This window comes from Vulpes vulpes, chromosome 14 (assembly GCF_048418805.1).
Source record: "Vulpes vulpes isolate BD-2025 chromosome 14, VulVul3, whole genome shotgun sequence".
NCBI lineage: Eukaryota > Metazoa > Chordata > Mammalia > Carnivora > Canidae > Vulpes > Vulpes vulpes.
In genome coordinates, this window is record NC_132793.1 from 127,755,496 (window position 1) to 127,768,405 (window position 12,910).

The window sequence follows — 12,910 nt, forward strand, 5'->3', positions numbered from 1 at the left end:
ATTACTATAACCAACATCCATTGGCCTGTCTCCTTGTCACAGTTTCTCCAGATTCCAATATGTCTTATTTTCTCCATCATAACAATAACTTGAACTTACATTTTGATAAATATCCTTTAGAAATGGGAGTAAGACACTAGTAGAGATTCCTGCACCAGCATACAATTAACTACTTGAATATCTTGAATTCTAGAGAGATCCTTACTGAGTATAATCAGAGAAATTCAAAGCTCTTTTAGCATATGGTGACAATTTTTTAAGTGCTCACTAGGTTACAGGCACATGTTCCTGAAATGAACAATTCATATTTTAAGAATTAATCATTTAAATGATTCTGCATTGGTTCATTCCCAATTAGATGCAGACTTTCCTCTCCATAGAAAGGATACAATTTCCACTTGGTTTTATTTATTTTAGAAATAACAAAGAATGAAGGGTCTGTTTTGAAATGTTGTACCCATGTATTCAATTCCAACCATATGATTGTCACTTTCTGTTAACTAAATAAATTTATGCCATAAAGTTACAGGACTTTTGAAGATATAATTAATTGGTGAAATGCTGCTTGCATGTGCATACGCTAATTTCATGAAGTCGATCTGAAAACTTCATTTGCCTTGAAACCATTTCAAGACTCATTAATAATGAGCTTTCATGAATATATGAAGATGGTACACTGGAGCCTATTGCAGCTTTGCACAATTTATGGAGTTTTACCACATATCCCTCATTGGCAATGGATATCTATTCATTTATTCTTAGTCTCCAACCTGGTCTCTTTTGTGTTGAACATTAACGATTTAACATCCAGTTTTTTTTAGATGCAGTATTATTTTTGATATTTAAATGTGTGTATCTTTGTATGTATATGTATGTATAGAAAGATAATGGGCATCAAAATATCAATACTTTTCTTGGCATAAACTGATCAGAGAAAATTATTTTCTGTATTTCTGTATTTTGTAATTTTTACAAAACTGAAAGATTTGCCTGTGTACTGATTGTTAGAAATGTGGCAAGGATTCAGAAATATGAATTGTTTTCACATTCAAGTTTAAAGGATAAGGAAGATGCTCTGAAATAACAATAAAAAGATAGTAGAAATAATAAATGTGTGTTTTCTCTAGTACTTTTGAATTGACAGGTATACTCATAAAGGCATTTAGAGAGGTAATATTGTCACCATTTTGTAGATAAGGACCCTCATCTTGATTGCCTTACTTGAATAAGTGACAAGATTAAACCCATACATTCCTACTATGAATCTAGTGCATTTTCCACTATAATTAATCTTAAAAACCCTAAATGCTGACCTTTTTAAGACTGCAAATAAGTGTCTAAGAGCAGATTAAAAAAATAAAAGCTCAATCATCACAGAAGAATATTTGGGCAAACTGACTCTCGGCCTTTACTTTCAAGCACAGCCAGGATCCAGGTAGGTGGGCATTCAGAAGGATGGGCTTTCTTGGCAAAAGACAGAACAGCAGAAAAAGCAAAACTATGGGGGAAAAGATGATCATGGGACAGATAAAGATGCAGGAAAATGTAAAAAATAAAATTTGATTGTATAAATGCCTAAATCATACTTATCTGACTATGCTTTTAATATTTTTATTGAATAAATTTGGATTTAAAAAAGTAAAAATGAGTTTAAAATGAAGAGAAATATGCTTAAATGATTAAGATAGAGCATCTATTTCATCAACAACGTATTTACAGAATTTATGATGAAAATTGGTAGATTTTTATTGTGTATTTAGCACTTGCTTGTCAGTGTGCTAGGAACTTTAAGCATTGTTTTATTTAAATACCATAAATTCATGGAAATAGATATCATTTTCTCCATTTATAGATGACAAAAATACATTTCAGAGGCTTTAGTAACCTGAAAATAGTAAGTCATTTGGGTAGTGAGAGAGCCAGACTTTGACACTGAATTGCCTGAATTCAAAGTCCAGGTGACCATTATTTCTTTAAATTTTTTGTAAGGACCCTAACATTTGGGAACCTTGAACCAATGAACCAATCCTTTCACACTTACAAAAGCTCACTGCTCAGCGGCGCCTGGGTGTCTCAGTCCATTAATCCTCTGGTTCTTGATTTTTGGGTCAATCTCAGGGTTATAGAATAGAACCCTGCTTCAGGCATCAGGCTCCCTGCTCAGTGGGGAGTCTGCTTGAAGATTCTCTCTCCCTCTCCCTCTGCCCCTCACTATATAGACACACTTGCACACAGTTTCACATACTTGCTGGCTCTCACTATATAAAATTAATAAATAATTCTTAAAAAAAAAAAGATTTTAAGCCCCCCTGCCCCTCCTCTCAAGAAAGAAAAAGAAAGAAAGAAAGAAAGAAAAAGAAAGAAGAAAGAAAGAAAGAAAGAAAGAAAGAAAGAAAGAAAGAAAGAAAGAAGTAGTAATCATTAGCTCAACTTTGGAAATGTCATCCATGTATATGCCAGTAGAGCCAGCTATATATATGAACTTTCTTGCTATGCAGTCCTGACAAAAACCTTAATTAGATGGCATACAAAAGTTCCCTCTTACTGATTATCCAAATTTTGCTCTCTCACAACCATTTGCTACTACACGGAAGTCAGATATCTTGGTTTGTGAAAATTCAATTACTGCTATGTTAACTCAGGACGAGGAAATTTTTTTTTTTCTGTTTTTCCAAAATGTACCATATACCTCCATCATCACTGTAGAAGTGCCTTCAAGCTATTGGCAAAAGAGGCTGCAAATGGGATCCTGGAAAAGAGCAATTGTAGTCTCATTTCCTATGTCAACACATATAGCCCTCTGACGTCATGTGACTGGGAACAGTTTGCATGTTATGTATAGTACAAAACAACGGCAACCTGAAATTAAAACACATTCCAAACATTTTAATTTCAAGTTTATGAATGTCATATTACTACCACTGTAAAAGGACTGATCTTTACATTTGAAAATGATGCTTAATAACATAAAAAAATAATGCCTAGATGTCTGGTTATATTCTTTTCCAATGATCAGTTAAGCCAGAAATGTAAACTTTTCTGTTACGGAGAATTTTATGAATTACAGAAGCCTTCAGCACACCTTACTGATCCAACTTCTTTATACCAAACAAGGGAGACAATAATATACAATTTCTTATTTGACCACTTACTGTTAAAGGAAAAAGAAAAGAGTAGTGTATTTTAGTGCAACAAGAAATGCAGTGGAGAAAAATAACAAAAGAGATAGAAAAAAAAGAGATAGAGATGTATGTGAGGTTGCCAACTTAAATATGGTAGTCCAGGAGGCACTATTTATAAAGTACCATTTAAATGCAGACCTGAAGGAAGGAGAGAACTAGCCAAGGAACTCTGGGGGAAGATGCCAGACCATAAACAGCCAAGATACCAGTGTGGTCAACAAGGAGTGAGTAAGGACTTTTCTATAGATGACAGACACATGAGGCATGACAATCAGGGAGGAGCTGGGAATACATTTGAGGGAACTTGGTTTTTAATCTGTATAATAATCACATATCACAGGACACCAAATAGGTGGCAAGCATGTTAAAACTCTTTAAAAGAAATTGGTGAAAGCTCTGTCAATAATTGAATGTAGAGCGCAGTAAAAGACAGAAACAATAAGTCAATTCCGCATCAACTGCAAAATACCAGGCAACAGATAAAAACCACCATGAAACATAATTTGATCATTATAAGTGTTAATCTTTGCACTTGAAAATGGGAGATGGACAGATTCTGGCTTTATTTCCATGATAGAACCCAAAAGCTTTATTGACAGATCAGATATGATAAGAAAAACAAACAAACAAACAAAAACCAACAGCAACTCCACTCAGGATTTGAGTAACTGGATGGGAAAGTATTTGCTAAGAAGAACAAGACTGCAGAGAATTAGGTTTGATGGTAGAAATAAGTTTGATATGCCTATGAGACACATAAGAGAAGATGGTAAGTGTCAGAAATAGAAGACTGAAGTTTAGGATTTTGTGTTTGTGTTTCTGGGCTGGGGGTGGAGATTTAGAAATCGTAGTTGCGTTAATCGAATTTAATGTAATATGACTAGATGAAATCACCAAGGGACTGAGTGAAAATAGAGGTGAGGGAGAAGAAAAGAATTAGCTAAGGAAAATGAAAAGAAAAACTTAGGAGATATTTATTCCTGAAAGCCAAAGAGAAAATGTGGCATTTTGTATTTCCTTATAGAAATAGGTTCTAACAAATTCCGTAATTTGAAATATCTCAAGAACATTTGTATTTTTATCCATCTGTATATTTGACATAGCAAAGATAGTGATTGATGTCTCAATGATATTTTGATAATTTTCCTTTCACCATTAAGAAATTGATAGTATAATTTGGTTGAGTATTTAACAACTTTGATAATCTACTTACACATTCCTTGGTGCTTTTCTACTAGAATTTAACAACAACAATAAAAAAAAAAAACCTACCAAAAACGCCACCAAAAAAGCGTGAGTAAAACATCTTAAAATTTATAATAATAGCATTCTATATTATTAAAATATTAATACTATTTATTCAGCTTTATAGCTTTTCCACTTGGATTATTAAAAATAATAATAATACAGTTTACTTAGTTAACTTTGGTGGACAAGTCTATTCACTTCTTAGATAATGTCAAAAACCAAACACAGTTTAATAAATTTTGACAGGTTTGTCCATTTACTTCTTTTATCACTCATTTGAAAAATTTAAGAAAACAGGGGAAACATTAGTTTATCACAGATGAACTTCATTAAGTACTAATCCATTTTATTTTTGTGAGTAAAAATCAGTTCTATTAAAATATGGGTGTTTTTTTCAGCACTAAAGCAATCGCCGAATGTATTTCAAGTAGAGGATATTTTTGCTTATTGTTTTAACTATTTTCCTTATTCATATTGGGATAAAGTGTTATGTACAGGTTGATGCTTATGTATGGAAATATCCTCCCTTGTTTGGGAAAATTGACAGTGATAAGAAGTTTATAAGTAGTTAAGCAGAGAGTCCAGCCAAAGCAGAGACTCCCCACCATAGGAAAATATTCAAAAATAAAATGAAAATGATCAACTCTGAGTACAATAATTTTAAAATAAACTTTTACCTTGGAATGTATTTAGATTTATAAAAAATATTGCAAAAAAATAGCCCCATCAGTCCCCATACACCCTGCACCTATTTTTACAAAAGCCAGTGCCACACATAGCTATAGTTAACTTGTCATGATTAAACAACTAACATTGGTTTATTAACATTAACTGGAACTCAGATTTCATTCAGATGTTAGCAATATGTTTCTTTTCTTTCTTTAAATTTATTTATTTATTTTATAGAGATGGAGAGAGGAGAGGAGAGGAGAAGAGAGGAGAGGAGAGGAGAGGAGAGGAGAGGAGAGGAGAGGGGAGGGGAGGGGAGGGGAGGGGAGGGGAGGGGAGGGGAGGGGAGGGGAGGGGAGGAGAGGAGAGGGGAGGGGAGGGGAGGGGAGGGGAGGGGAGGGGAGGGGAGGAGAGGAGAGGAGAGGGGAGGGGAGGGGAGGGGAGGGGAGGGGAGGGGAGGGGAGGGGAGGAGAGGAGAGGAGAGGAGAGGAGAGGAGAGGAGAGGAGAGGAGAGGGGAGGAGAGAGAGCACACACACTTGACAGGAGGGAGGAAGAGAGGGTGAGGACAGAGAGAGTTTCAAGCAGATTCCCTGCTGAGCAAGGAGCCTGACCCTGATCTCACAACCCAGAGACCACAATCTGAGTCAAAACCAAGAGTCGGATGTTTGACCCACTGAGCCACCCAGGCATCGCAGCAATGTGTTTTCTACTCCAGAATTCAACCCAGTACACCACACTGCATTTAGTCATCACACGTCAGTACTCTGCGGTCTAGACAGTTTCTCAATCTTTCCTTGTAACATATGCTTTAAAGGAAACTATCTAGAATTCTCGAAGATGGATATATCCCTGATGGGTTAGTTAATAACTTTGTTAAGCAATTGAGCCTTGACAAGTCTTGTTTTTTTACATGATGCAGAAGGTTCTATATTGCTTATAGCCAGAAGTAAAATGTGAATTCACAAGTTGTAAAAAATATATAGACTTTTAGCCTGGTGCTCAAAACCATTAATGAGCTTAATCATGATCATGAAACACAAAACACACACACACAAATAGAGTCTGAGGCATGTACATCAAAATATCTATGTTGCTGGAAAAAATGATGAAAAGATGGGAGCCTGGGTGGCTCAGTCAGGTAAGTGTCTGCCTTTGGCTCAACTCATGGTCTCAGGGTCCTGAGATTAAGCCCCATATCAGGCTCCCTGCTCAGTGGGGAGCCTGCTTCTCCCTCCTCCTTGCCCCTCCTCACCCCACTCATGCTCTCTCTATCTCCCCTCCTCAAAAAAATAAAGTCTTTAACAAAATGAATGAAAGGAACATCATATGTCCTAAGGGATATTATAATTTTAGGATAATTTTCAATAAGGTCTCTACTTCCCCCCACAGGAAATTAATGTAGAAAAGCCCAAGTAAGCTTGCTTCAGAAAGGATGAAGCCCTATAGTTTTGTTTTGCTTTTTTTTTTTCCTTAAGATTTTATTTATTAATTAATGAGAGACAGAGAGAAAGAGGCAAAGACATAGGCAGAGGGAGAAGCAACCTCTTTGCAGGAAGCCTGATGTGAGACTCGATCCCAGGACTATGCCCTGAGCCAAAGGCAGATGCTCAACCCCTGAGCCACCCAGGCGTCCCAGCCCAATAGGTTTTCACAAAGAATTGTTGTTGTTTAAAAAAAATGGACCTCTCATAAACACTGATTAATAGGCTGTATTTATCTTTTTCTGTTTTTTTTTTGAAAGAAGCAAGCAATTGTGATAATTATAATTTATAAAATTTATTTTGAGGTGAATTTGAAGGACAGACATAGAAGTGTAGAATTGGAAAGGATGAACTTATTCAATATATATATATATATATTTTTTATTTTATAGATAAAAAAACTGAGGCTCTATGAAGCTTAGTGATATCACCAGGAGCACAAAAGTACTTGGTGAGGACACATCAGCAAATATCTAGTTTCCATTACTCAGGAGGAAAGAAGTAGTGCTGTTTTTCTGTTTAGTGAATTACTAGCCAGGCAAGTTTTGAGAACACAGGGCTAGTAAAATAAATTGACTCAGTTAGGAGTAACATTACAGGATGTGTGGAGACTGAGAACTAGCTGAATGTACAAAGAGATTACTCACATCCGCAGAGAATGGGTAGCAATTTTTGACAGTTGAGCGATAGAAGGAGAAATGAGACTTAGCCTGTGTGAAACAAACTATAATAGATGTATAGTCAGCATACAATTGTTTTTCTTCAGAATTTGAGATTGTTGTAAAATGTGACTTTTGCAGTGATGAAACTGTTTTTGTCTGAACTACGTGAGGAAGATGGTTTATGGCATCCCATGTTAGTGGTTTGTTACTGTGGGCTTTCTGTTCTGTCCATTTAAGTCAGTCTTAGGTTGATGGGTTGATGTTTAGATCATGGGATCCCTTGAGAAAGTCAAAGAATGATAGAAGTATTTCATGACAGACATTGTGGAGGCATGACAAGGTCTCAAAATCTGAAGTAGAAGATCTTTGAGACTAATGCAGTCACTCTGGCCACTAAATGCCTGGATTGGAAGGATGGAAACAAAACAACAGACTTGTAATTATTCTGAGATCCTCCAACCCCCCAAAGAAGAGTTAAACTAAGGAAAACAGGCTGAGAGAGAAAGGTATATGCAGCCAAATACTCCAAGTAAGTCATGAGCAAGGGAAGGTAAAGAAAATGGATAAATCTTAATTTGGGTCTATCCATAAGGAAGCTGACATCCCAATTCATCCCAGAAGATGTGATAAATTCAATACTTTCTGTATCCAATTATAAGGGCACTTCAGACTAAGGACAAACCTTCCAGAATGATACAAAAAAAAAAATATTTGTCCATGCAAATCAGCAGTTTTTTGTGGAGAGAAAACATGGTATGGTTCAGAAATAACTTAACACTGTATTTCTTACCCTGAAGACAAATGAATATTCTGTTGGTGTTTTTCTTAAGAATAACTATGAAATTGAAACATTTTGTCATATGTGCTTCATAATTTCTCAGGAAAAAAAGATATTTACAAATGTAATTGCAGCTGGTCTGGAAGGACTTCTTGAATCTACTTTTTCCTCTTCACTAGAGGTTGTCTTTTTTTTTTTTTTTAGGTTGTCATTTTTGTGTGTGTTTTACCATATTACACACATTATGTGCTCACAAACCACATTAGTTCTTTTTACATTATTCAATATATAAATAGGTAAATGGTATTATACTGTGTATGCCCTTTTGATACTTGTAAAGTGAAAATAGCATTATGTTTCTATAATTTAATGAGGTTGATAAATGTAGACCTAGTTTATTTGATTTCACTGCTCAGAATTATATCACTTTTTTGTGCATTATCTTGTTTAAGAAGTTTAGATTGTTTCAAATTTTCTATTACAAATACCAAAAATTGTCCCACTTTGTTGTTTTGCATATTTATAAGCTTTTAGAATTTGAAACATATGAAATACTGTAGTTGTTAATGGGTAGGGAAGTTATACTTCATTGTTTTTTATTCTCAACCCCTAAATAGTCTTAAATATAGATATAATTTCATATGCTCATCCACTAGGAGGTATCCCCTAATGTGGATAATTTGTTCATGTCTTTACTGGTTATCTATTACTCTGTAACAAACCATCCCAAAACTCAAGTGACTTAAAATGATAATTTATTATTTCTCAGGTGTGTATGTGGGGACTCAGCTGGAGGATTCTTTAGTTCTTTGAAATATAGCAGAGGTTGCTCATCCAGTTGTGTTCAGCTGGGAGTTTGGTTGGATGGAGACCTAGGGAAAAGTTCTCTGGAAAAATATAATAAGACATTTGTGTCCAGATATATCAAACATCTGAGATTTTACTGTACTTGCAAACTAACAAGTTTACCCACCAGTTTTCAAATTCTAAAATACTGTAATAATAGTTTTAAATTTACTTTTTTCCCATGAAGTTAAACAAGAAATATTTTCAATTATATCAAGCTTTTCCCCAAAAGTTAAATAACCGAAGAGAAAGGAGGGAAGGAGGAGAGTAGGGGAGGGAGGAAGGGAGAGGGGGATAGATGAGAAAGAAAAGGGAAGGAAAAAAGAAGGTAGGGGGGAAAGGAGAGAAAAAAAATAAGGAAAGAAAAAATATAAATATTTGTTACAATGAATTGGCATTGATCCATTATTAATAAGTCTATACTTCATTCACACTTCCTCATTCCTGTCCAGAGTCTCATCAGGGATGTCTCAGGGCCTGTCATCTCATGGCCTGTCATCAGGGATGTCTCATGATCACTACCAATATTTTCTCAGATTTTCTTTGTTCTTGATTACTTTGACTTTTTTGAGGATTACTGGTTAGGTATTTTGTAGAACGTTCCTCCTCTGGTATTTAGGTCTAATCATGTTCTAGATTAATCATGATTATCCTGGGATAACATGTGTTTGAGAGGAAGATCACAGAGGCAAAGTATCATTCTCATCGTATATCAAGGATATATCAATTCCACATACAATTAATATGACTTCTTGATGTTGATGTTAAACTTGATCCCCTTGATCCCCAGTTTTTTTGCAATGTAAAGTTACGCTATATGTCTCCATTTCCATACCGTGTTCTTTGGAAGAAAGCAACTGTGTGCAGACCACACTTAAAGAGTAGAGGATGGTGTTCCACTGCTTTCAGGATATCTAAAAAATTTTTTAATAATTTAGAGAAACTTTTTTTTAGTATTTTATTTATTTATTCATGAGAGACACAGAGAGAGGCAGAGACATAGCAGAGGGAGAAGCAGGCTCCCTGTGGGGAGCCGGATGTGGAACTCAATCCCAGGACCCCAGGAATACAACCTGAACCAAAGGAAGATGCTCAACCACTGAGCCACCGAGGTGCCCCTCTACAAAAATTATTTGGACTTCTGCACTAGAGATTTCTCTATTCTCACTAATTTATTTATTCAATAATTTAATTATGTCAGTATGGACCCAAGAATGGATTGATTTTTACTTTCGGTTGTAATTCAACATTTCTTTGTTTTCTTGCTCACATTGTCACAACTTTAGCTATTGGGAGCCCTTTCATTCAGCTCCTGTATCCCTTTGACATACTGAATCATTGGCAGGGAGATGAAGGGTCCAGTGGGGAAGACAGGTTGCATTTGGATTTCCTTATTTTTAGCCAGCATGAAATCTCACAGTCTCGTGTTGTATAGTGCTTGTCCTGTTCATTGAATCATCTCATTCTCCAAGGAACCCTGGTTTCTTTTGTTGGAGAATGGTATTAGCAAGATCTGGTTACTAGGTGTACTTTTTGCTCCTGGGGTATGATTTACTCTTGATTCTCTTGAGACATATATGTATATAATTTCTATATATGAAAACTGTATCTATATTAATCTAAATATGAATTCAAATTGTAACCCATTGCCACATGTATTATTCTTTTTCTTGCTTATCTCTTACCTTCCCCTACAACAGTATGAAACCTGTCTCTGGCCATCTACTCCATTGTTCACTTCCAACATACATGTATACTAGTATCAGAAATATTAACCCCTATCCCCATGGGAAACAAATTTATCAACTAGGATATGTGATTATGTGCAGTTCTCTTAACTTTCAGTCTTACACACTCCATTAATTTTGAAAGTTATTTAAACCAGCTCCTTTCTCCACCCCCATTCCATTCAGTGAGGTGGTTTCATCATATTTAAACACATTTAGATGTTTTTGTCACATTCTGTATTCCAAACAGGGTTCTCCAAATTCTTTTTTTTTTTTTTTTAGATTTTTTTTATGATTTTATTGATTTATTCATGAGAGACAGACAGAGAGAGAGAGAGAGGCAGAGACACAGGCAGAGAGAGAAGCAGGCCTCCATGCAGGGAGCCCAATGCGGGACTCCATCCCTGGACTCCAGGATCACACCTTGAGCCAAAGGCAGATGCTTAACTGCAGAGCCACCCAGGCATCCCCACCCCCCTTTTCTTTTACATGCATTAAGGCTTACTTTTTTTGTGCTGTGAAGTTCTTTAGACATTGACAAATGTCATGTATACATCACTATAGTATCATACAGAACAATTTCATTACTATAAAACATGCTGTGCTTCATCTATTCAGTCTACCCCATCCCAGTCCTGATCTGTGTCCATGTCATCTTTATAGTTTGTCTTTTCCAAAATATCATATATTTGCAGTGATTTCATGAATTCAAGAAAACGTGTTGGTTTTCAGTTCATTCACATTTTTCTTGGTGTAAGAACAGGATTGACAACTCCAAATTCTTTACTAGTTGAAGTTGAGACTGGAAGCAAATTTGAGCTATTTATATTTAAAACTTCAGACAATGGGGTGCCTGGGTGGCTCAAGGGGTTAAGCAGCTGCTTTAGGCTCAGGTCAGGATCTCAGGGTCCTGGTATTGAGGCCCAGGTAGGGGTCCTTGCTCAAGGGGGAGTCTGCTTCTTCCCCTGCCCCTCACAGCCTCATATCACTTCCTCACCTCACTAGTGCACACACACTCTCTCTCAAATAAATAAAATCTTTAAAAAAATAAATAAAATTACAAACAATGTATTTTTTTTTTTTTTTTTGTAAGGAGGCCTTGACAAATTGAGGTGGGTTTTTTTTCTTTCTTTTTCTTTTTCTTTCTTTCTTTCTTTCTTTCTTTCTTTCTTTCTTTCTTTCTTTCTTTCTTTTTCTTCTTCTTTCTTTTTTCTTTTTTTTTCTTTTTTTAGAATATAAGGCTCTAATAATCACTCTGGCATTCTTAGGAAAAAAATAATATTATTTGATATGGTCTGGGTTTGAGTGCTGGTATAGAAGCTACATTGATGGGAATTCTCTGGAAACTATCTTCATACACACTTTAGATTTCTTCCTATGTAGCATTAAGGACCTGCCTTTTTTATACTAAAATTTTACCCTGGAATATTTGTTGAATATATGTTTACCTGCCCATGGAAGTCTGACAATTCTAGCACACCTTTTATCCACAATATTCCCCTTTATGTATTGAAATATAAAAATTATTACTTATTTGTACCTGTATTTAGATTTCTGTCTTCATGAAGACTTAAAACTGAAGCTGTACTACGAAATTAATGTGTACTCAATCTCTAAGAAATTTTGTAAGTTTCATGTGAAGAATTACAACTTTATTTACTCAATATGTATGCCTCTATATGCCAGGAAGTGTCTGATAAAAATATAAAAAGAGGTTCATAAGATTTTAATATCAGAGACAATATACCATGTCACCCAATCCTTCTAAACAAATACATCTGTAGTGGGATCCCTGGGTGGCGCAGTGGTTTGGCGCCTGCCTTTGGCCCAGGGCGCGATCCTGGAGACCCGGGATCGAATCCCACGTCGGGCTCCCGGTGCATGGAGCCTGCTTCTCCCTCTGCCTGTGTCTCTGCCTCTCTCTCTCTCTCTGTGACTATCATAAATAAATAAAAATTAAAAAAAAAACAAAAAAACAAAAAATAGATCTGTAGTGATCAAAGTAGAGTGAAATACCTCTAACTGTTATAAAAGAGTTGTTATGAATAATAAACGAAAAATTCTGCAAAATGTTTTATACTATAATATATAGTTCATATAATCATACAATTTTTTGAGCAAACTATGACACTCTAAAGAGTGAAAGGGAACATTTTTCAATAATTATGCTGGTACAATAGGCATAATTTAAGAATAACCCAAATAAATTGGCATATATTGTCATTCCATGTATATACAGTACCATCATATCTTCTACCTTAACTGTAGTTCATCATTTTAAATCTCATTTATGCAGCATATTTATTGAGCATATCA